Source organism: Ursus maritimus, unplaced genomic scaffold (genome assembly GCF_017311325.1).
Source record: "Ursus maritimus isolate PB19 unplaced genomic scaffold, ASM1731132v1 scaffold_8, whole genome shotgun sequence".
Lineage (NCBI taxonomy): Eukaryota > Metazoa > Chordata > Mammalia > Carnivora > Ursidae > Ursus > Ursus maritimus.
The window spans coordinates 76,177,803-76,202,242 of record NW_024426996.1 but is presented as its reverse complement, the minus strand read 5'-3'; positions in this window follow the sequence as shown (position 1 = coordinate 76,202,242).

Genomic DNA, 24,440 nt, shown 5'->3' with positions numbered 1-24,440 from the left:
AAACGACCCAGGTGTGTTGGACAACACTGACTCCTGCCTTCGAAGGCTCTAGCTCTGAGAAACTGAGCCACGGAAGATGAATGTACAAGCAAGACAAGAAACGTGCAGGAATATAACTATCTCTTAATTGTGGTCCGAAGTCATTTTGCCAAGAATAAGCAGGCCTGGACATGAGACACTTTTACTAAAATTTACCCCCACACAGCACCCTGCGATGCTCAGGGCTGTGAGCAATGGGGGTCCCAAAGCGCCCTCTTGTGTAGAACCTGAGAACTACCATCCGGCCACAGACCTCACTGGCCAAACACACCCCTTTCATCTTGCAAAGGGCGGTCTGTGTTTTGCAAAGTATGTTTCCTAAGACCTTTTCTTTTGTTGTCAGCCACACTCATGTCAAACTTAACGCAAAATGGCTAAAAGACGGACTTCAGCAGTGGACTTTTAGGAGGGTAGGAAGAGTGAGAAGAGATTGCCGGAAACAGCTATGGGGCTAGGAATCATGGGTCCCCAGTAGAGAAGCTATTCTGATATTTTCAGTAATTACAGCTTTTCCTAATTGCCAGCTTGAGTTGCACAAATGAAGAGGAGGAAGGGGGTGTTAATGCAGCACAGGCATTTTTGCTCTGAGAATCTGAAGAATTCAGCAAAGACTTTTTTCCGAGAGCAATAAGCATGTTTTTAAAGTGATCGGCGGCGAGTCCCTCCCACATCTTGGTTCTCAAAAGCATGAGCGAGCAGTGCCCTCAGGCAGGACATTTACATTTTAGCCTGGGGTTTTCCTGCCCGTGAAAATATATTTCTGCAGACTTTACTACTTGTGGCTCAAAAGCAGTAATACCAACGCAAGAGGTTTTTAACCTCAAAGGCAAAACATCCCTGGCACGGCTACGGGCTTCATTCTTGCGGCCGATTGAAACGTAAATATTCCCCCAGGAAAGCGCCCACGCCCCAGCGCCTGCTTGCACCCCGAGCAGAGAGGGAACCCCTCTCCTGCCAACGGGGTCAGCTGAAGGAGGCTCCCCGGCTGGAAATGCCAAGGAAATGCTTATCAAGCCAGAGCTTCTTTCTGTGGGGAGGGAGGCCAGGCACTTGGAAAGACTTGAGACAGATATGATCCTACTCGTAAGGAATTCACAATTACAAGTAACATTTATTTAAGAATTTGAGAATAAGACAAGAGAGAAGGAAAGAGGCAATTAAGAAACACTAAAGAATAGAACACTTCTAGAGTTAAATTGAAAAAGGGATGAAAGAGACCAACGTGAAAGGTACGACCACAACACGTGAGTGTGTTGACAAAGTTGCTTTCCTCCGGCATGGGGCCACCGTTCGGGAGGTTCCATTCCTGACGACAACTGTGACATTTGTCACCCATGGGAGGCTGATAACTCCAGCTCCGGGAAAGAAGTTTCCTCCCCGGGAGTAGCAGTGGTTGTGAGAATCTCCGAAGGGTTAGCTAAGGGCCTTTACAGAAAGTTCTGGAAATGGTCTGCTGCGGCAGTCTGTCCCTGGTGGGATGAGGGGAAGATGTAGGCTCTCAGCGGGCAAGCACAGTCCCACCTCGGTCCTATTTTCTCCAGAGATGGAGATAGAGAAAAGAGAAAATTCAAATCAACTAAGTTTTTTTTTTTTTTTTTTCTTTTTGATCATTGGGCAGGAAAGACTGAAACAGCTCCAGGAAAGCGGGTGAGTACTTAGCAAAGGGAGCAATGAGAGGCAGTAAAGTCGTGTTTCTAAAATACACACTCCGTGTGTACTGTCTCCCGAAGCCCGACGGGGCACGATGCACCAAGGCCACCAGTGGCCACGTGTCACCAACAGAGGTAGGAGCTGGGAGCTCCCCCCTGCAGGTGGAAGCTGGGAGGTAGTGCGGATACACGGCTCTTGTCTCCCAGGCTGAACCCCTGTAGCCCTATTGTCACCTTAATCCTGAGCTAGGTCCTAGGAAAGGACTTCTCTCCAAAGTGCCCACTGGACTGAGACACCTCAGCCACGCGGTGATGCCCCTCTCAGGTGCGGGGCCACCTGCCTGAAGCCCGAGGACCCCGTCTCCACAGGGAAGTCAGGATCCAGCCAACCGGACGCACCGACCTCCCTCAGTCTCTGAAAGTGTCTGCTTTCTAAGATGTGAACAGCAACTCAATGACCGCGAACCTTTCTCTTTGCTTTGCTTTTAGCTAAGAAACTAGTTTTTTTTAAGTCTAATTATTCATTAAGCCCACTTTGGGGCTGGCTTGTTGTTGCTGACTTCATTTTAGATTCCAATTAGACCTAATTCTAAAATGCTTTTTTTCTCATTATTTATTCTGTTTATTTGAGAGGGGCTCTCTTCCTGTGTCTATTTTAGAGTGGTTTCTAGGGAATTGATAGAGCTGTAAATATTATGGTGTTGTATTCTTTTCATGGAAATGCCCCCCTACAATACGCCTGTCATTTACATTTACATGAAAACACAGGGGCACCTGGATGGCTCAGTAGCTAAGCAGTTAGGCGTCTGCCTTCAGCTCAGGTCACAATCCCAGGGTCCTGGAGTCCCACACTGGGATTCCTGCTCAGCGGGGAGCCTGCTTCTCCCACTGCCTGCCACTCTCCCTCTCTGTCAAATAAATACATTTGTTTTTAAAGATTTTATTTATTTATTTGACAGAGGGAGAGATAGCCAGCGAGAGAGGGAACACAGGCAGGGGGAGTGGGAGAGGAAGAAGCAGGCTCCCAGCGGAGGAGCCCGATATGGGGCTCGATCCCAGGACTCTGGGATCACGCCCTGAACCTAAGGCAGGCGCTTAACGACTGAGCCACCCAGGCGCCCCCAAATAAATACATTTTTAAAAATCTTAAAAAAAAAAAGAAAGAAAGAAAACACACATAAACACCCCCCCCATCTCCCTTTACAAAGTAGGAGCATTGCAGATGTAAAACAAGCCTTAAATCGTTGTCAATGCCTCCTAATTCTACTAGCTCCAGGCCCAAAGTGCTGCCTGCCAAGGGGAGATATTTCAAAGTTTAGGAACTCCTCTGCAACATGCCCCCTAAAAGCCACCCAGGACCACTGGCAGTTGCCTCGCCAACCCCCCAGCCTGATAAAGAACACAGATAGGGCTGCACTTTGGTGAGGCTGAAAGTCCACGTTCACAAGTAAACATCGTTTCCTAACGTGCTGGAAGCTGGGCTGTGCCAGGACAGAGGGACATTTAACCCCACGGAAAAGATGCAGTGGAGTGATCTCAAAAAGACTGGAGGCCAGGGCTAGGGAGCGAGGGGACGACTCAGAGCCTAATAAAACATTACCATTCCGATGTCCCTGGAGGAATAAAGGACAGAGAGAAAGATCCTTATTCTTCTCTTTCTATTCTGTTGTAGTATAAACAAGTCCATGAGAGTCCCAGGAAGTCCGAAGTGGAAATAATAGAACAGATGAGGGGGTGGAAGGACGGACAGGTGGATGAGTGGGGTGGAGAGGTGATTGGAAGGGTGAGTAAGTAGATAAAAGCCTTTTCCTACTTTGAAGTTAATTACAGCACCCCCTTCAGCATTCACCGGTCTTTGATTTTTTAAATCGCCCTCAAATGCTGCCTATAGTAACATGGGTGCGATATGTCCACTGCAAGGGGACACGCGCACTGGTGGAACTTCTCCAGAGGGTAAAGCCTATCAAGAGTGTTTGAAAGATCGGCGCACACCAGTGTCCACAGCAGCGCTACGCACGGTAGCCAAGAGGTGAACACAGTCCAAACGTCCTTGGACGCGCGAATGAATAAACAAAATGCGGTCTATACATACAATGGAATACTCAGCCTTAAAAAGGAAGAAAATTCTTTTCTTTTTAAGTTTTTTTATTTATTTGAAGGAGAGAGAGAAGGAGCTCAAGTAGGGGGAGCGGCAGAGGGAGAAGCAGACTTCCTGCTGAGCAGGGAGCCCCAGTGCCAGGCTCCACCCCTTGCCCCTGGAATCAGGACCTGAGCGGAAGGCAGACGCTTAACGGACTGAGCCACTCAGACGCCCCGGAAATTCTTTTTTTAAACAACTTTTTAATAGTTCAACTAGAAACATAAGAATATTGATCAGCTATTGACCTAAGGCTGACTGCTGGTCCCCCACATGTGAATATAGTGTAGCTGACAGAGGATTTTCTTCCCCAGGAATGGGATGCGATTGGCCCTTACCATTCCTCCTTGTGATCAAGACATTGCTCTCAGTTTCTATTTCGTTTTGTTTTGCCTTGTTTTGCTTTTCCAGCTTCATAGAAGTATAATTCACAAATAAAATTGTATATATTTAAAGGGTACAATGTAATGATTTGATATACGTTGCAAAATATTTCCCGCAATCAAGTTCACGAGCCCGTCCACCACCTCACATAGTTACTTTGTGTGGGGCGGGGAGGGAAGGGGTAGGACACTTAAGTTCTTACTCTCTCAGCAGGTTTCAAGTCCACGGTACAGAATTAACTCTAGTGGCCACGCTGTGTTTCCGATCCTCAGACTTTATCTCATAATTGGAAGTCTATACCCTTTGACCAACATCTCCCCATTTCTCTGACCCCCAGCCCCTGGCAACCATCATTCTACTCTCTATTTTCTATGACCTTGACTTTTTTTTTCCTTTTAGATTCCACATATAAATAATACCATACGGTATTTGTCTTTCTCTGTGTGACTTATTCACTTAGCAGAATCCCTCTAGGTTCATCCACGTTATCATAAATGGCAGAATTCCTTCTTTTTTATGGCTGAAAAATATATATATATATATATATATCTCACATCTTCCTTATCCATTCGTCTGTTTCCAACACCGAGGCCGTTTCCATACCTTGGCTGCTGTGACTAATGCTGCCATGAGCATGGGAGTGCAGATATCTGATATACTCTGATTTCCTTTCCTTCAGATATATTCCTAAAAGTGGGATTTCTGGACCGTATGGTAGCCCTATTTTTAATTTTTTGAGGAACTGCCACACTGTTTTCCATAATGGCTGCACCAACGTACACTCCCACCAATCGGGTACAAGGGTTCTGTTTTCTCCACATAAAAGGGAGGGAATTCTAACGCATGCTACGACACGAATGGACCTTGAAGATACTATGCGGTGAATGAAGCCAGCACAAAAGGACACACACTGTATGGTTCCATTTATATGAGGTCTCTAGAGTCGTCAAACTCATACAGATAGAAAGTAGAATGGTGGGTGCCATGAGTGGGGAGGGGAAGTGGTAGTCAGTATTTAATGGATGCAAAGTTTGATTCGGGGAAGTTGGACAACTTCTGGATGGTGGCGATGATTGCGCAATGATGTGAATGCACGTAATGCCACTGTAGTGCACACTTAAAAACAGTTAAAATGGTAACTCTTATATTTTGTCACTACTGAAAAATAAAAAGATTGGTGATCTCTCATCTTTTATATAGCTACTTAGAGCAATCAAACCTAAGGACAAGGTCAAAATGCAGGCGACGAATTATGCAATTATTCATCACCCAACTGTTATAGGAAACAACTTCATGTCCAAAAACTGAGGACTAGTTAAGAAATGATGGAACATGCACACCATGGATTATTATACATCCATTAAGAACAAGACTTACAAAATCATTACAAAGAAATGGATAATATGTAAGATCATTTATTATAGAAACAGGACACAAAATTGTATACGTAAACTACTACTGAGCTCGTAAAGAAAAAAATAGACTATTGTAAAGAAATAGGCCAGGGCACCTGGGTGGAGCCGTCGACTGAGCGCAGGAGTCTTGATTTCTGCTCAGAGCATAATCTCAGGGTCATGGCATTGAGCCTGCACCGCCCCCCCCCCCCCCCCCCCCCCGGTGGGGCTCTGTGCTCAGCATAGTGTCTGCTTGAGACGCCCGCGCCCTCTCCCCCTCCCTCCATGCTCTCTCAAATAGGTGAATAAATCAGAAGAAGAAGAAGAATGGGAGGAGGAAGAGGAAGGAGGTGGAGGAAGAAGAGGAAGAAAAAAAGGAAGAGGAAGAAAGAAAAAAAGAAAGAGAAAGAAGAAAGAAAGAAAGAACGAAAAGAAAGAAAGAAAGAAAGAAAGAAAAAGAAAGAAAGAAAAAGAAAAAGAAAGAAAGAAAGAAAGAAAGAAAGAAAGAAAGAAAGAAAGAAAGAAAGAAAGAAAGAAAGAAAGAAAGAAAGAAAAGAAGCCAGGGCCTCTGGCTGGCTCACTGGGTAGAGCACGAGACTGGATCATGGGGCCCTGAGCTCCAGCCCCAACTTGCGTGTAGAGATTACTTAGCGGAAGTGAGTGGAAGATGAGATGGGCGTGGCCGTGAAGGAGACGTGGGCGTGGCCTGGGAGCAGATGTGGGCGTGGTCAGCACAGGACTTCCGGCAGGTGCTTTAGCCAGTGCTCCTAGGCAATCTTCAGAGCAGTTGTGCTCCCATAGATTTTTTTGTCCTTGGTAAACGGGCCAGGCCATGTATTTAGGGAAAGTCGAAGAAAGGGCTCAGAGAGGAGGTGGAGTCGATTAAGAGCTTTTCAGAACAGAAATAACCAGTGGGGCTTTTCATGCTGTAGAGACGGGGTTAGGATGAAGAGCAGGTTTTCCAGGGACTGTTGAAAAGTGGAGGGGCTGACATACACGTTCTTGTCAAGAAAGCTGCTCAGGAGTTATTATTAATGTTACCTATTCATTCGACAAATATTTATTGAGCACCTGCTATGTTGGCACTGCTCTAGGCTCTGCAGACACATTCGCGAATAAAACAGACATCCCTGCTCTCATGGAGCTTACATCCCAGTGGGGACAAATGACAGTAAACATAAGGAACATGTCCAAAAGGGACTGCACACTGCGTGCCAGGCAGGCACCACCCCCGAGTTGGGATTGAGGAAACTGGGGTGTCCGTCTTCTCATGCTCCACTCTGCCTCCCCACCTGCCAATACTGTCCTCGGAGAACAGCATTCAAACGATAAAGGAAGGGCCTAATACTTAGAATATTGCCCTGCCTAATGGAGCACAGTGCACTTCTGCTGAATGAATCAATGTGCTGAGCAGTGAATGAATGCATCAATCAATTACTGATTAATAACGACATTCACTTGGAGGGTGGAAGGATGAGGGTTCTAGAAAGAAAACCGTACCAGGAAGAGGAACTTGTATGTATGGGGACCTCCTGTGTCCATGTAAGACCCCACCCCCAACCCCGAACCCTCAGAGTCACTGTGAAAGGTCACCTGCCCTGCCCACTGTCCTCCATCTGTGTGTAGGGAACAAGGGCTCACGTCCAGGTCTGTCTCCTCCTTCCACTCCCCTTCTCGGGGTTCCCCTGGCACTCCCGGGCTGCCCCAAGTAACTGAACCCTGCAGCATTTTCCCAGGAATCCAGACGTGTTTGTGGCAACGGTGGCTAACAGCGGCGCCTCAGACTGGCCTTTTGTGCACCTTTATCTAACAAGACAGAAGGCCCTCCTAATTGGGTTTGTTTATGGGTTTCTACCCGGGTCTACAAATTGCTGTCAGTAAATTTGGGGCCTGAAGCTGTCCTGGGGGCTGACTAGGTTTAAATCCCTTCTTGGGTGGAAGTTGATTAAGAGCAGCCTCAGGTCTTCTGGAGGGGGCTGGCAGGTAACTGGCGGCACAGCAGAGCCTCCCTTCACCCCTGCCCCAACCCTGAGGTGCCGCACCCTCTCCCTGCCCAGTCGACAGCCGGTATTTATGCTCTGGGACCTGGAGACGCTGTCCTGCTTACAATGACGCTAATGGCTGGTGAGCGGGTGCTGCTTGGAGGAGCCGTAAATTAGGCCTGGAATTCTCAGGATAAACGTTTTCAGGATTTATTCCTGGAGCTGCTCTCATGAGGGCTGGTTTCAGAGTAATCACAAGGCCCATGGAGCCAGGGTGCTGGGTGGAATCGGCACGCACCCTCCCCAAAGCGCCCCGGAGAGAAAGACCCCCTCCCGAGTGGGTGGAGACTTCTGATCTGGGAAGGAGCTGGCTGGGAGGAGGCTGGTGTGTGGGCTGTTTTCCTGGTCCAGCTCCCTGGCAAAGGTGTTTCTCTGCCCGCTTCTGCTTCGGGACCTAGCTCCAGCCATGACAGATGCAATGCAAAGGGCCTGGGGTTTGGGAGCTGGAGGTGGGCTCGGAAGCCAGCTGGGGGACACTGAGCAGCCTCCTCACCTCTCGGAACCACAAGGCCTTCATTTGTAAAATGGCAGCTCAATAAATAGGAAGTCAGCCCGCTCCTGTTTGTGGCTTGTAACCACAGCCTGAGTCTGCTCAGGCAGCCGCATCAAAACCCCAGACTGGATGGAGGCTTCACCAACAGCCATTTCTTCTCCCGTAGTCTGCAGGTTAAAAGTCTGGGATCCGGGTGTGAGCAGGCTGGATTCTCCTGAGGCCTCTCTCCTTGGTGCGTGGACGGCCGTCTTCTCCCCGTGTCCGCCCGTGGTGGTCCTTCTCTGTGCATCTGCGTCCTGATCTCCTCCTGATTGGATTACGGCTCACACCGATGACCTCATTTAACCTTCAATACCTCTTTAAACACCGTCTCTTCAAAGATAATCATATTTTGAGGAGCTGGGGGTTAAGACTTCAACATATGGATTTAGGGGGACACACTCACCTCACAGCAGGTGCTCACTGCGTTGTCTCATCCACTGTCTCGAGGGCCTTAGACCGTTCTTCCAGAGCAGCCACCCCCACCAGATGCTCTGAAAGATGCATTTCCCAGGGAAAGGAAAGAGGATGACGTTTTTGAGCACCTACTATGGGTCAGACCCTGTGCCACATGGTGTGCCTTCATGTCTTCGAGTAGAGCCCAGTGTGTTAAGGGGTTTCTCCCTCGTGTATTTTGTATCCCAGTGGGAATGGAGAATGGAAATTTCACCATGGGATAGGAGCTTGTTGTTTGTTTGTTTGTTTTAAGATTTTATTTATTATTTGACAAGAGAGAGAGCACACACACAGGCAGGGGGAGCGGCAGAGAGAGAGGGAGAAGCAGGCTCCTTGCTGAGCAGGGAGCCCATCACGGGGCTTGGATCCCAGGACCCCGAGATCATGACCTGAGCCGAAGGCAGATGCTTAACTGACTGAACCACCCAGGTGCCCCTGGAGTTTGGTTTAGATGAACTCTCAGGCCCCTGGGGATCTGGGAAAATGGGCTTTGTTTAAATGTATTCATTCATCCAAGAAATATACATTGAGTTTCTACTATGGCCAGGATTGTTTTAGGCAAACAACGTGCAAAAATCTCTGGGGTGGAGATTGCATTCTAGTGGAAGGAGATAGACAACAGTAGGCATAGTGAGTGAATTATATAATATGGTAGGGGGAGCAGGTGCTAAGGGGAAAATCGAGTAGGTAAAGGAGACTGGCAGTGCCTTCAAGGTGGCTGGGGGAGTTATACCCTAAATATAGGGTAGCTGAGGATGAGAGCTGAGCAAGACTTGAGGCGGTGAGGGAGTTAGCCAAGCAAATATTCAAAGGAAGAGACTTCTTGGCATAGGAAATAGCCAGTGCAAAGGCCCTGTGGCCAAGGTATGCCCAGTGTGATTGGGGCAATGGCAGAGAGGGCAGTGTGTCTGGATAGACAGAGCAAAGTGGAGTCATGGGAGGAGGGTTTGGGGAGGTAGTGAGGCCTTCCACCGGTCAGGCTCTAGCCGGCCTTTTGCCTTTCCCCTCAGAGAAATGGAAAGCATTGGAGGGTGAAGATTAATGAGCAGAAGAGTTAGAGTTGCCGAAATTCAGAAAAAACAGGATGAAAAGTCATGTCAAGGGTTTCCCCACCATACAGATGATCTGCTGGCAGATCACTGGGCAGGGACTGCTTTCAATGTCAGGTCTCCAGCCCATTCCTGGGGAAGCCAGAGGCCAGTGTAAAAACTGGAATACCAGCATTTAAAATCTTTCCCAATTTAAAACAGAGTATTGGGCACCTGCGTGGCTCAGTCATTTGAGTGTCTGCTTTCAGCTCAGGTCATGATCCCAGAGTCCTGGGATGGAGCCCCACATGGGGCTCCCTGCTCAGCAGGGAGTCTGCTTCTCCCTCTGCTTCTGCCCCTCCCCCCTGCTCATGCACGCTCTCTCTCTTGCTCTCAAATAAATAAATAAAAATCTTTTTTATTTTTTATTTATTTATTTTTTTAAGATTTTATTTATTTATTCGACAGAGATAGTGACAGCCAGCGAGAGAGGGAACACAAGCAGGGGGAGTGGGAGAGGAAGAAGCAGGCTCACAGCGGAGGAGCCTGATGTGGGGCTCGATCCCATAACGCCGGGATCACGCCCTGAGCCGAAGGCAGACGCCCAACCGCTATGCCACCCAGGCGCCCCAGTAAAAATCTTTTTTAAAAAATAAATAAGAAATAAAAATAAAATTGAGTATCAACCAGTAAGACCGTGGTATTGGTGTGGACTAACACAGAGAGTCCCGATAGCGCGTTAACAACAACAAAATATAAAAGGTTACAAAGCAGCAGATGGCAAGCAGTCCAGGAGTGGTTAAATGTCGAGCTCTGGAGGCAGACTACCAAGCCCAAGGCTGCTGCTTGCCAGGGAACCTCATGCCATGTGGCTTCGCACACATGATCTTATTCTTGTTTATAAACATGGACTGATACACGTAGGTACGTCTCTAGGCGTCAAACTAAAGATCGGGAAGGACGGTCACCAAACCAGGAAGGTGGTCGTCTGGGCTGGAGGGAAACAGAACCATGTTCCCCTGGGGCCGCCTCTCCGTGGACTCCAGAGGCCTGAGACTAAGAGCCTTCCGACCCCCAGAAACACTCTCAGCCCCCCACCCCCATCCCTCCCCACCTCCCAGCCCCCCTCACCCCCAGCTGATCCTCTGCAAACAGATAAGGAGACTGTGTTCTCCCGGGGAGCAGCGGGGAGCAGCGGGCAGTAAACTGCTGATTTACAGGAACTGGGCCAGCTCCTCGTCCCTGAGATCCGAGCCAGGCTGCTAACCACGCCTGTGGGGGGAACCGGTCGATAGCACCCTCAGCCCACCGGAATCTGACTTTTAGGAAAAAAGTGCAAAATGGACAGGAGAATCAGCTCACGAGAATTAGCCGATTTTCTGCATCTAGACCTCAGTACCTGGACAAACACGTTTCCGGTGACTCACTTCAGACGGGAGCCACGGATCCTGGTGTGTGACTCAGACAGTCTTTCCAGAAACATTTGCATTAGTGGCCATCATGGGCTGAATTGTGTCCCCTCATCGCCCACCCCGAGTTCACATACCAAAGTCTTACCTCTCAGTACCTCAAAATGGGACTATATTTGAAGACAGAGCTTCTAAAGAGGTATTAAGGTTCAAAATTGGAAGTTGTGGGGCCACCTGGGTGGCTCAGTGGGTTGAGCCACTGACTCTTGGTTTTGGCTCAGGTCATGATTTCAGGGTCCAGGGATCGAGCCCCGGGCTCTGTGCTCAGTGCAGAGTCAGCTAGAAGATTCTCTTCCTCTGCCCCTCCTCCCTGCTCATGCTCTCTCTCTCTCTCTCTGTCAAATGAATAAATAAAATCTTAAGAAAAAATAAAAAATTAATTAATTAAATAAAAATTGGAAGTTGTAAAAAAAAAAAAAGTAATGGGAAGTGCTGGCTTCCCTGGGCCCACACTCCATCCTGGTTGAGGCTGGCAGAAGCCCCGCTTCGGACAGGCCATCGCCCCCACCAGCCTCACTCCCTGACCCTTCTTCTCCGGCCCCTTCTGTGCATGAGTCTGTGACCCTCAACACAAGACTGCCGATCCTGGCCGCCACCTCAGGACAGAGATTTAATTAAGCATAGAGACCCGAGGCCATTCAGCTAGGGTGATGTGAGACCTCAGGGCTCCTTTTCCTGCCTGCCCAAGAAAGTTATCACCGATAATCAGAATTTCTCCTATGGTTGCTATTAACCCTTGCTCTACGCCCCCTCGCCCCGTGTTAAGTACTTTGTATGGATCGTCTTATTTAATCCTCAGAACTACCCAGTGAAGTCTTCATACGATCCCCGTTTTTACAGACGAGGACCAGACCTACTCGGTGACCTGCCCAGTCCCCATAGCCCAGAAGTGGAAGAAGAGCCACTCAAGGCCAAGTCTGTTGGGCTTTCCCGCCATGTTCTCGTTCGTAAAGAGATGAATCTTTGCTGTAAGGAAGCGGCCTGGGATGGGAGGCAGGAGTCAGGAGCCCTCTGTCTCAGGGAGGCTCGACTCTAAGTTCCCGGAGCTGCTCACGGGGCACCCGCCGTGCATGAACGCACAGGACAGGGCCTCGGGCTCCCCCAGCATGTTGAGTGGGGGGAGGAACCACCAGGCATTGCCAACGGGAAAAGAGATCTTTGACTAAGGAAGGAGACCTTATTCTGCAGCCTCTAAGAAAGCAAAACACAAACCGTAGGAAAAACCAACATTAAAAAAAAAAAAAATTAGGGAAGGTTCAAGCCCTTTACACTGGGGCTTCTGTGTCCAGGAACCAGGCTCCCGCCTTCCTCCGGGTCTCGGGGACTCCCCTCTGTATGTGCACAGAGACAGCAGGGGAGGGATGCGGGCAGGAAACCGGAGCCTGGGCGAGGCCCAGGTGAGCCTCTCTCGGAGCCTCTCTTTCATCTGCACGACGGAACTAGCGGCTCGTGCCTCCCACGGCCCCGCACAAGACCCCCCTGCTTCCGCCATCACCGAGGCCCACCCGAGCCGTGGTTGTTTCTCTCGTGGTTCCAAGAGCCAAAAGGGCGGGTTTGGGGAAGGACTGGAAGCCAAATGCCTCCCTGGGCAACCAGGTGCAAGACCCAGCATCCACTCCTGGTTCCCATGAGGAAACGAGAGGGCCTTCCCCCCATTTCTTAGAGGGAGGGTCCCTCTGTCGCTTCCCAGGACCACCTGTCCCAGGCTCACCCTCAATCTGGCATGAGCTCTACATGGCCAGCCCCCTGCAGCCCCCGGAGCCTGCCGCTGCTTGGCCACGCCTCCTCCCTTTGCCCACGAAGATAATGACAATGAGAGCTGCCAACACTTACCGTGAGCTTGCTAGACTGAACCCCATGTTATGACTCGGGACACTGAGGCGCAGCGAGTGTAAGTGACGTGCCCAAGGTCACCTGACGGTCACGGCCAGGATTTGAACCCAGACACTCAGACTATAGTGCTATCTTCTGCCTCAGTGCCTGCAGACCCTTAAGTTCAAGTTCCATCTCCTCTCAGAAGCCTCCCGCGGCCCCCTCTAACCATGGCAGAATTTGAATGTATCCCTCTTTGTGCCACTTCTGTAGCCCCCAAGCACCGTGTGCCCACCACACACCAGACGCTTTTCCTACAGGGTCACGACCCACCACCAAAGTCACCATTCGTATCCTCCCCATTTAATAGTGGGGACCTGACACTTGATGACATTTAAGTCCAAGGCCGCAGTGCTGACTCATGCTAGAGGCAGGATTTGAACTCAGGTCCGCCTAACTCCCAAGCCCTTGACCTGCAGCACGCCTCTCCAGTGCTGTAGCCACCACTTGTCACCCTGAGGACCGGCTTGCCTTTACCGGACTGCCTTTGGGGTGCGGCTCGTGCCTGACCCACCCCGGATGCCAGGAGCCAGCCCTGGGCCTGGAAAGAGCCAGCCCTGGGGACCTGGGTGCCAGATGCCCATGGCAAGGGCGCTGAGTGGAAGACGCGGAGTGACACTCACATGGCCCGCCTCATTCATTCATTCTTTCATTCATTCCAGTGACAAATGTTTATGGAGTGTTTGCAGCAGGTCCAGCCCTGTTCTGGACACTGGGAAAAGAGCAGAGAACAGCACAGAACCGTCTCTGCCCTCACGGAGCTTGTATTCCATTGGGCGGTCACCCAGACGAGAGAAGGCTACGTCAGCTGGGTGGTGGTGAGCTCTCTGAAGGGAAATAAGGTGGTGAGGGGATGGGTGCAGAGGTGGGGCTCACTGTTTCCTGTCAGGGTCAGGGAAGGCCTTCTGCTCAGAGGCTGTATGAGCAGACTTGAGGGAGTGAGACATGGGGGGCCTGGGGGTTCTGGCCAGGGAGCAGCAGTGAAAGGACAGGGGTGGGAAGAATGGCCCCTGAGCTGAGCCTGGAAAACCCTGAGCCCAGAGCCAGGGAGTCCCTGCTTCACCCAGGGATGTTTGGGGTCCTTTACGGGCTGGTACGCGTTCTGAAGCCTCGGGCCGAGGGTCTCTGAGGACTGAACTTTGGGAGGAGGAAAAGCAAACCCTGGAAAACACATTGGAAGTGTACAAAGCCAAGGTCTGCAGGAGCTGTTTTCTGAGGTAGGAAGGAGGCGGTGGCCTCAGACCCGAGAGCTATGGTCCTGGGAGCCACAGGGAGGCACACCTCCCGGCTCCCTGGCGGCTGCCCTTGGAGGAGCTTGGAAGTGAACAAAGCCTGTGAACGTGAGCAAGGGCCTCAACCACCCCAGGCCTCAGCTTGCTAGCCCTGTCCCCCGGGGTTTGTGAGGCTTGCGTGACTCAGCCAGGGGAAACTGCCTGGGAAACTAAGAGCTGAGCGAGCATGAGTCAGTCCTGCCTCTTGTGAAGACGCTAACTTTCTCAGAACACATTCGCATGTTAATAGAATCAGGAAAGGCAAAACCTCAGTCAAAAGAGTGACTCAAGGGATACAAAATTACCTGAAGGCAGTAATAATGATGAAAAATAAAAACATCAAAAACAACAAATGTGGGGCGTCTGGCTGGCTCAGTCGGTAGAGTATGTGACTCTTGGCCTCAGGGTTGTGAGTTCAAGCCCCACGTTGGGCTCGGAGATTAATAAGTAAGTAAATAAATAAATAACAGTTTTTAAAACGTGGCTCTTCATTTACCGATAGTCTGCCTGGCGCCTTTACAAATATTATGTCCATTAGAAGTGACCCTGCGGGTTAGACATTAGCATCTTTATTTTACAGATGGGGAAACCAAGCCTCAGAGAGGTTAAGTAACCCGTCCAAGGACACACAGCAGGCAAGAAGGCCGCTGAGAAGATATTCATTCATTCAGGAAATATCTGCCTCCTGCCTTCCTTGTCCTGTTCCCTGGCGTCCCCCAGAGACTGACCCCACCACTGCAGGGAAGTGGCATGCGTGATGATATCGGGATGCAGGAGGTGCTGAGGGACCAGACTTGGGCCCAGAGGAAAGGAGAGCTGCCTGGAGGCGGCGAGACTGATGCTGAGCTTTGAAAAGGAGTAATTCAGGAGGAGAGGGAGAAGGGATCCCAGAGCAAAGGAAGGACTTGACGCCCAGGGGAGAAACAGCAGCCTGGGTGTTTCAAAGCACACTCATCTTCAGTCCTACTGCGCCCCCATTGCTAATGCCTGGACAGCGAGGGGTCCCCAGGGAAAAATGGGCTCATTCTTCTTCTCCTACCTTTGAAAATGGATAGAAGGACAAGTGCTGGACTAGAGTTCTGGTTCTGGCTCTGCCACCCAGGAGCAGTGTCACCTCAGGGGGGAAAAAATCAGTGTGCCTCAGTTTCCCCAGAGAGGGCATGGGTCTTGGACAATGGTTTTCAATCCAGCAGCATCACCTGGGAGCTTGTGGGAAACACACATGGTCAGGTCTTCCCCTAGGTCTACTGTGCAATCAGGAATCCGTTTCAACAAACCCTTCAGGGGTTTCTGATGCCTGAGAGAGTTCCAGAACCATGGGACGCTTGCTAACCCTGAGGAGCCGAGGAGCGGGGCACTGGGACCAGCAGCACTAGAGGAGCCTGTTAGAAGAAATGCAGACTCCCAGGCCCCCGTCTCCCCCTCCCCTACTCCAGGGCTCCCGGAATCAGAATCTGCATTTCACCAGAACCCCAGGGGCTCACGTGCCTATTAACATCTGAAAAGCACGTCCCAGAGCGGGGAGGATACCCCCTCGCAGCTGTAAAACCCTATCAGGCCCTCCTGGGAAAATCTCCCAACCTTTTATTTCTCTTTCTGCGAAAACGTCCAGGCGGGAGGGAAGTCCGTTGGGCTCAATTAGGGCCTCGGGTCCCTTTGATCCTTTCCAATCTCCTGATAAGGATGGGGGGGCGGGAGGAGGCAAGGAGCACAAGGGCAGCCCTCTCGGGGTGAGGGGAAAGCGCTTTGCTCCAGGAGGCAGGAAGCCCAACAGAACTCTTCTGCCAGCTCGGCCCAGGAATGTCCCCTCACGGAGCCTCTGGAATTGCAAAGAATTCTCGGCGAATTCCACGGCCATCCCCAGCCAGTGCGAAAACGCGAGAGCAGCCCAGTGTGGCGCGGCCCGGCTCTCGAAATCGAGTTCAAAACAATTACCAGCCAACATGTGTTTCCTATGAACGGTGCAAGTGTTAAAACGGATTTAATTTTCTTTTGTAAATAAAGAGGCCCATCCAGACCAGCCAGTTTATCTCCCTGGGAGAGATGAAAGTGTTTCATCTGCCAGTAGCCTCTGCCCGCTGCGGACGTGGGGGGCAGCTATCTGGACCCCATGTGTTCTCTATCTTGTAATCCAAAATCATCTTTCCCATGTGGGACTGTTTGGGCATCGTGGGGAACTTTCTCCAAGCCTTCGTCTGAGTTATCTAAAATGCTACTCCCTTTCTTTCTTTTTTTTTTTCTTCTTCAACGTATTAGTGATTCATAAACAGTAAAATTAGTCTGCTAGGGGCTAGTGGAGGTATTCATCCTGGTGGCGCCTGCTTTCCTGGGTTAGTAGTTAAAATAAATCATTGCTGTCACAATGGAATTCAGGCCGAAAAATCACCTGTAGGAATCCCCACCCCCTCCCGCTCCACCTCCCCCAGGCCCCCAGAGCATCCAGGATCAAAGCTACCTTCCCCACTCCAGCTGAGGGGGTGAAGGGGCAAGGAGGAGGGAGAGGAGGAGGAGGCTGGGGAGGAAAGCTCCAGAAGTTATACCGAACCAGGAAATTAATGTCTCTGCTCTATTGTTGAAGCTGGAAGCACAAAAGTATGAGGGCAATTTATGATATTAGTGTTTCTAAAGCGAAATATGATTAACCACTTCATTATGTAAAGTTATGTTTCCACTTAACCTCCTCGTGCTGGCATCCAGAACTCGTTTGGGGGTGGTTGTTGTTGTGTGTGTTTTTTTTAACTGCAAATTTAATAAATTCCGACATGCCCAAACTTCCTGACTTCCAGTGTCCACGGCGGGTGTCTCTGGAAACCTCAGTACGGGGAGGGAACGCGTCCAGGCTGCTCTGCCTACCTTGGCCTACCCGTGCCGTAATCCGGGATCAGGCAAATGAGCTTTCATCTTCGGAGCACTTAAGTTAATTACATGGAGGCTGGTGGAGGCCCCGAGCCGGTTCTGCGCTCAGCCCTCCCAAAGCCAAACATCATAGGATCCAGATGCAGACCCTTGGCAGCTTAAGCCCAACAAATTTCCTTTGTCAAGAAATGCAAACAGCCAAACACTGCCGAGGAGACTACTTCAGGGAGTGGGCCTCCTTCTGGGACTCTGGGCCTGCAGGACAGAGGCCAGTAGCCCCAACCAGGAACCGTTACAGAGCGGGAGCGCTCGGGGCCTTGCTGGTCCCCAGGCTTTATTTTGTTTGGGGTCAACAGGGCTTGTGTATCCTTTCATCTGACCTAAGGTATTGTGACGACTTGGGGATCCGTCCGGGAGTGGGAATGCCAGGAGAATGCATGGGGGCTCGCTCCCACCCTGCAGACCTTCCCAAGTCAGCTCCTGTACCGTTCTCCTCTTTCTGGCTCCTTCCAAACTCTCCTAGCTTAAATAGTCACTTCCGATTGGTGCCTCCCACCCTCGTTCCTGTGCTCTCTCCCCTCTGGGCACCCCACGTCCCGCCCTTATCATCTGGGCTCTTCCTTGTAGGACAGTCTTCTTCCCTGGCTTCACGTTCTGTGTTCCACCCGAGACGCGTCTGTCGTCCCCCCCATGCCCCCTTCTCTGCAGGGTGGCTTGGACTGGATAGCGGAATGTGCCTGATTCTGGGGGGCAGCCCCCTGGGCAGCAGGAGCAAGACATGTTCACGAACACCACTTTGATAAGCCACAGAGCTGGTCTTTGGCCTCCAGTGGATCCAGAGCTCAAGTGCAGAGCAGTGGGGCGAGCTTCATGAGCTTTTCTGTTGGGGGTTCATTGTATTCCCCAAAAAGTTGTGTTCAAACTCCGATCCCCAGGACCCGTGAACGTGACCTCACTTATTATCACTCGGAAATAAGGTAGATGCGGACGTCACCAAGGTAACCAAGAGCGTACTGCGCTAGGGTAGGCTCTAACCCCAACGGCTGGGGTCCTCAGAAGAAGAGAGAGGTTTGGACACGCAGGGAGAGGACCACGTGAAGACGGAGGCGGAGAGCGGACTGAGGCGGCTACGAGCCGGAACACCAAAGATCGCCAACAACCACCAAAAGCTGAAAGAGGCAGCAAAGCCCCTTGCCTGGCCTTCAGAGGGAGCCTGGCCCCGACCGCACCTTGACTTTGGACTTCAGCCTCCAGAATAAGGAATAAATGTCTGTTGTTTTAAGCCATTGAAGTTATGGTTGTTGTGACAGTGGCCCCAGGAAGCCAGGACACATCCCAACACCTCAGCACTAATCGCCTGTCTGTGCCCCCACACGGGCAGCATCTTCCCCAGCTCGGCCCGCTCTCTCCTGGCTTACAGGAGGGCTTGCTCTATGAGCAGCGAAGCCTGCAAGTGCTCCGCTTGTCGTTCGGGCTACGGCCCTGCACGGCTGCCCTGCTGGCCTCCTGCATTCCATCAATGGCCACGCGGGTCCCCTACTCTGTGCCTGGCCACACCAGGGCTTTTGTTCTGCCCTGCCAGCCCCTGGCCCTCGGCCAGGACTGCTGTCCCTCACTGCAGCCCGTCCCTCTTCAGGCCTGGCCAGCTCCCACCGACTTTCAAGACCCAACCCAAAGCTCCCTTCTCCAAGGCTCCAGGAGATTCTCTGACCCCCTGCAGCCTGGCTCCAGGTCGCGGGGACCTCCCTCTATGGCCCCACAGCTCCTCCCTAGAGGGTCTGTCCCACTACTGTCATTGCCCACTTGCATCGTCCAGCACGACCATCACCTGAAGGGGAATCACCCACCTCCGAGCACACAGTCCCTGCGTGTCAAATGAAGAAATGATGACTGAGCAGGTGAACGCGACCCGCTCTGCCAACACGTGCTGCCCACGGAACTCAGCCTGCCCTCCAAGACCACAGCTGCCACCTAAGGACAGGAACAGGAAGGAAACCTGCAGCATGGCCTGCTGTCCCCTAAAAAGCAGAGATAAATAAAGACAAAAACCCTCTGAATTCCTTAAGTTGGTCCATTTCAGCCCGACTTGAAACGTATTGCTTAAGCCCTTACTTTCCGTGTTCGCATGTAAGAAATCATACTCTGTTTGGAGAGCATTCCCTCTCTTTTGGGTTCCCGAAGCCACCTTATCAGCCCGTATTTTTGATTGTTTGCTTTCTTCTGAAGGAATATTGTTGCTGGCAGGAACAGAGATACGATTAATTAATTCCTTGAAGGCAATTAGCCTGAGAGGACCAAAGGGGGACGTGTGCACTGGAGAATGTCTAGCGCTGACACTGGGAAGAAAGTTCCAGATGCACATTGGTGTGTCGTTTACAGAAGGAGATCCCTGAGCCCTCTCTAAAATTTCAACAGCCACTAACTTAACATTTTCCTGATGAGCACAAGCCATCGGAGGGGAGTCAGACAGGCTGTCTTTTCTCGGTATAAAAGTCCCACTTTCATACTGAACTCTTGCCGAGCCCCAAATATGCCGCGCTCTGGTGTTCTTTCCGCCTGAAACCCCATTCCCTTGGCCCTACTGCTTCTGCAGCTCTCAGCTTCAATGTCTCCTCTTCAGGGAAGTCTTTGATCCCATCCCAGCTCAGCAAGCCCTGCAGGCTTGTGGGTGTGTGAGGTCCCTCGGTGAGTCAGTACACCCACCTGGCCACACTGCACCCCAGCACACAGCACAGCACCTGGCACGGAGAGGCTCTCAGTACCCCAAAAGATAATCACCTTGGCCATCTCCCCACAGCCCCTGTTTAGTGCAAACCAAGTATAACCAACCATTCAGATCTGGAAGCTGTAATAGAAACCCAGAATAATAGAAGCTTAACAAGATCCAAGCTCCCTCTTCCTGCTCTGCTTTAATAGGAAACTCCCACCTCATGGCCCAAGATAGTGTTCCTAGCTCCTGCCCTCACATCCAGTCTCCAGCCAGTGAGAAGAAAGGGGACAGAGGAGGGTATGCGCCCACATTTAAGGGCATGCCCTGGCAGTTGCACATATCACCTTTGCTTGCATTCCGTTGGCCAGAGCTTGACCCCATGGCCATACCCATCTACAAGGGCGTCTGAGAGAGTAGTCACTGTGGGTCACAGGCCCAGCTAAGAGCTCATTTACTACAGAAGAAGGTCAGAGTGGATACAAGGGGAGAGTGGGCCAATTCTGCCTCCCCTGGAATCATCCTGCGCAACCTCCCTGTCCGCACCTCACAGATATTTCTCTACCCCTCGCTGCATCCTTGACTTTGGTTGTTTACCTGCCAGTTGTATTTTGCTCTGCTCGCCTGCCCCCTACCGTGGCCCCGGATCCAGCCACCTACACCCCTCAGCTGGAACGCTACAGTGGCCTCCTCCCCTCTCTGGTCCCTCCACCCTTGCCATGGCCACACCTCCCCCCCAATCTAGCCTCCTGACCTGAGTGTCTGGTGAAAGCCTATGGGGGGCAGCTTGGAAGGATCTGTCAAAAGCGAAAATTCAGGGTGCCTGGGAGGGTCAGTCCGTTAAGCGTCTGCCTTTGGCTCAGGTCATGATCTGGGGTCCTGGGATCGAGTCCGCAGGAAGTCTGCTTCTCCCTCTGCCCCCCAAGCAAAAATTCATCTCGTCCTTCACCCCGCAGTTCTCTATCTGGGAACTGATCCTATCATCGTCTTCCTCTGTAAAAGGGATCCCGTCAACAGAACGGCTTCTAAGCCATAGATACTTACTGCTCACAGTTCTGGAGGTCGAAGCCCAAGAACAGGGCGCCTCACTGTCGGGTTCTGGGCTGCATACAGCCGACTTCTTGCTGGGTCCTCCCTATGGTGGAAGGGAGGGAGTTCTAGGGACCTCCTTTAGAAGGCACTCGTCTCAGTCACCGGGGCTCCACCGTCCTGAAGGTCTCACCTCCTAATACCATCACCTGGGGTGTTAGGATTTCAACATACCAGTTGGGGGGGCACCCATTCAGACTACAGCAACCATGTTGCTTGTGAATTACCCCACAGTGTTGCTTGGGTACGGGTGAAATGCTGTTACATATCACAGGACAATGTTATTTATTGCAGTGCTGTTTATAATAAGGAACGATGGAAACACCCCAAAGCCACCAACCTGGGACTGTGACTTGATCATGGCACATCAGTACATTGAAACCCCGTGCTGCTACTTGGAGGGGGGGGCGTCTTGTGTTCTGATATGGAAAGGTCTTCAAGAAATACTATTAGAAGGTAGATTAATGGTTGCCAGAGGGTTGAGGGCAGGAGGGCATGGGAGTGACTGTTAACTTGGGGTTTCTTTTGGGGGTGACGATAGTTCTAGAATCGGGCACCAGCGACGGTTGTACCACTATGTGAACACAGTTGGCTCTTGAACACACAGGTTTAAACTGTGCAGGTCCATTTACACACCGATTTTTTTCAATACATACAGTACTCTAAATGAATATTTTCTTCCTTATGATTTTCTTTTTAAAGTTTTCTTAATAACAGCTTTTCTCTAGCTTCCTTTATTGAGAGACTACAGTACATAACACATATAACATACAAAATACGTATTAATAAATACGTGCATGTTCCCAGTACGGCTTCTGGTCAACAGTAGGCCATTAGTAGTTAAGTTTGGGGGAGTCAAAAGTTATATGCAAATTTTCGACGGCACAGAGGGTCGGTGGCCCTCAGCCCCAGGCTGTTCGAGGGTTAGCAGTATACTAAAAACCCACCTAACTATACACTTTAGTTATTTATTTAAGTAGGCTCCACGCCCAGCATGGAGCCAAACTCGGGGCTTGAACTCACGACCCTGAGATCAAGACCTGAGCCAAGAGAGATCAAGAGTTGGATGTTTAGCCAACTGTATACTTTATTTTTTTAAGATGTTATTTATTGATTTGAGAGAGAGAGAGAGAGCAAGAGAACAGGAGCGGAGGGAGGGGCAGAGGGAGGAGAGAAAGAACGTCGATAAGGCTCCCCGCTGAGCACAAAGCCCTGACATGGGGATCAACCCCAGAACCCTGAGATCATGACCTGAGCCGAAATCTAGAGTCGGACGCTTAACTGATGGAGCCACCCAGGTGCCCCCAGACTGTATACTTTAAGAGAGGTAATTTTTCAGTCTCCAGGGCAAAAAGCCGGGTACAGAACAGAACCAGAATATTCTGTGTGGAGAAGAAAAACAAGACTCTTCCCTCACAGTTGCCTGCCTGCCCTTAAACTCTGCGAGATGGGTGGGAAAGGGGTGGGACACTTTGGACTTGGGCTTTGGAGATGACGTTGGGACATGTCAAAACTTTCGGGTCCTTTGGGATGGAATGAATGCATTTCGCACGACAGCAAGACATGGATTTTGAGGGGCTGGGTATAATGCTGTGGTCTGAATGTCTGTGTCCCCCCAAAATCCATATGTTGAAACCGACGTCCAAGGTGAGGGGATGAGGAGGTGGGCGTTTGGGAGCGACTATTAGTTCAGGAGGTTTGGAGCCCCCATGACTGAGATTAGCGCCTTCTGAAGCGGCTCTGCAGAGCTCCCTCCCTCCCACCATGAGGACACAGCAAGAAGTCGGCCCTCACCCAGCCAACCGTGCTGGCACCCTAACCTTGGACTTCGGCTCCCACAACTCTAACAACACGTTCCCCCCAGCTTGCCGTAGGCTGTTATAGCAGCCCCTAGAGACTAGGACAGGTAGTGCCTGGACGAAGGTAGGAGGTGGGGGGCAGGGGGATGGTTCTGGGGTGCTGGGTGCAGGGGTGTGGTCAGGTAGTGAAAGTCCAGCACGCTGCCTACTTCCGATCTGTGTATATTTCAACAAGAAGTCTTTTTTAAAAATAAAGCCTGCATGGACAACGTGCTTACAAGTACTAAAAACATAAGGTGAAGGACGAGACAGGACGACAAGGAGAAAAAGGGGTTGTGATAGGGTGACGAAGCCATGGGTGCGGGGTTTCTTTTTACTATCCTTTTTTTTTTTTTTTTAAGATTTTATTTATTTATTTGACAGAGAGAGAGACAACCAGCGAGAGAGGGAACCCAAGCAGGGGGAGTGGGAGAGGAAGAAGCAGGCTCCCAGCAGAGCAGGGAGCCCGATGTGGGGCTCGATCCCAGAACGCCGAGATCACACCCTGAGCCAAAGGCCGACGCTTAATGACTGAGCCACCCAGGGGCCCCTTTACTATTGTTTTATACCATGAATTTCCCCTTACCTTTTCCGGGGTTGAAGAAGCATGGCCAGGATAGAAGGATGAGGGGCGGTGAGGGATGACCCACCTCTCCTCCCACGGAGTGATGGAGGAAAGGGAGCGAACGTCTGCCAGGCCCATGAGGTTGGGCAGTCGGTTTGCTCACCTGATCACACCCGTCCACAACACAATACAATTTGGTTAGCCCCATTTTACAGATGAAGACATTGAGGCTCAGAGAGAAAAAATAACTTTCCCGAGTTACACAGCGAATGAAGTCGGCTCCCAGGCTTCAAACCCAGCTCCGTCTCTACCCCAGGCTGGGCGTGCTCCTCTAATGGAAAGCTAGCCCATTTCATCCCCCTCAGCCCGTCTCCTGTTCCCTTCCTGTGCAAGACACACAGAGAGCAGATGGGACTTCCGGCGGTTGCACGGCCCACTCATCGGCCAGTGCCCACTCAGAGGACCAGAGCCAGGATCCTTCATTGGCTCCTCACCCAACAGCAAATGTTTCTCATTCAGCAAATATTTTGTGAGCATCCGTTCTAGGAGCTGCTGGAGGCGCTGAGAATGCAAGGTTATTCATAGCAGCAATGTCCACAATAGCTAAATCGTGGAAGGAGCCGAGATGCCCTGCAACAGATGACTGGATTAAGAAGTTGTGGTCCATATATACAATGGAATATTACTCAGCAATCAGAAAGAATGAGTTCTCAACATTTGCTACAACATGGACGGCACTGGAGGAGATAATGCTTAGTGAAATAAGTCAAGCAGAGAAAGACAACTATCATATGATTTCTCTCATCTATGGAACATAAGAACTAGAATGATCAGTAGGGGAAGAAAGGGATAAAGAAAGGGGGGGTAATCAGAAGGGGGAATGAAACATGAGAGACTATGGACTATGAGAAACAAACTGAGGGCTACAGAGGGGAGGGGGGTGGGGGAATGGGATAGACCGGTGATGGGTAGTAAGGAGGGCACATATTGCATGGTGCACTGGGTGTTATACACAACTAATGAATCATCGAGCCTTACATCGAAAACCGGGGATGTACTGTATGGTGACTAACATAATATAATAAAAAATCATTATTAATAATAAAAAAAAA